This window comes from Chelonoidis abingdonii, chromosome 4, assembly GCF_003597395.2.
Source record: "Chelonoidis abingdonii isolate Lonesome George chromosome 4, CheloAbing_2.0, whole genome shotgun sequence".
NCBI classification, from domain to species: Eukaryota; Metazoa; Chordata; order Testudines; family Testudinidae; genus Chelonoidis; species Chelonoidis abingdonii.
Window position 1 is genome coordinate 147,386,519 of NC_133772.1, and position 1,396 is coordinate 147,387,914.

Below are 1,396 nucleotides of genomic sequence, written 5' to 3' on the forward strand. Positions count from 1 at the left end.
CAAAATGGAGTGGTGATAGTCAAAGCTGGAAATCTGCACCTTGAAATTCAAAGGGGAGGAGTTATCCCAGTGCAGTGCCACTGATAATGCACTTCATTAAAGAAGGCAATTTTATAAAAGAGGAGCTATAGACAATACCATCTTTCTTCTGTTAATGAGAAGGATGGCAACAGCAAGATATATACACAAGCAAAGAAAAGAAAGTGGAGGAAAGAAAATAGGTGGCAGCTTTTGGAACAATAGTTGCCAGTGATGGTACACATAAAAAGCCTTTAAGTAGTGAGGTAGCTGTAGCCCAGCATGGCAGCCATTTTGGAGATTGATTCCTAAGCACAGTATACAGTACCAGGCTTGTCAAGAATTAGGTATTTAAGCATTTGCAACTTCTGCTTAAGTTAAATGTTCCCAGTAGAGCCTAGATGCACTAACTGCTAACTATCTTAGCAGTTGGTGCAATTTCTTGCCTCATCCTCCATATCACTGATGAAAGTTCTCTGATCATCTCCAAGGTTTGTCAATAACACAGAAAAAAAAATGTATGATTTGATCCATAGCCCATTGAAGTCAATAGAGAAACTCTCAGTGGCATCAGTGGGTACTGGATCAAGGCCTTTCAGACCAAATGGAACTTACTGGGAAATGGGGATGCAATTAAATGGCAGTGATAAGAGCAGGGATACAATAGTGTGTTGTGGGTATGTCATTGTAAAGGAGTTGACTCACCACTAGCACCTCCTTGTAGCCAGGCATGCTATAGCAGCTCTCTCCTCATTGGGTACCTCCTGCCAATGTCTGTCTGCCTCTCCCTGTGACTTGGCCCTGTGGCCAGGTCCCTTTAAAATCTATTCCCTGCCAGGGCAGTCAATGAACTGAAACAAGGGGAATTAACACAAATAAACTGGGTTCACAGGTAACAGCGGGGAATAGCTCCATCTCAAGATCTATCAGTATCTGGCTCTCCTTTTCTTCAGGGCAGAGGCAGCAATTGGCTGGGAAGCTCCCACCTTTAACCAGCCCTCTCTTCAGGAGCTGAGCACTAAAGATCTGTGCTCTTCCCTGGCCTACGTCGACTGAGCTGGGGTTCTCCTTCTTAAGCTCTTTCCCCCAATCCTGACATCTCTCACAGGAGCGTTGGGGCAGAACCAACTGAACCCCCGTTAGCTCATTAACACCATGTTGTCCAGGGTGCAGTTTGTATATCCCATCCCAGTCATCCAGTAACCAATACTGCAGGGAATTTCTGCTCACTTACAACATTACTATGCACCTTCCTTCAGGCTAGACAATGATGCCAATCTGAGTTTCTCATTCATTTTCTAGCTTACTCACACTTTATTTTATTAGATGATTCACAAAAAGGAATTTTAGGCTTAAGTGAAGCAAAGGTCCATTTACA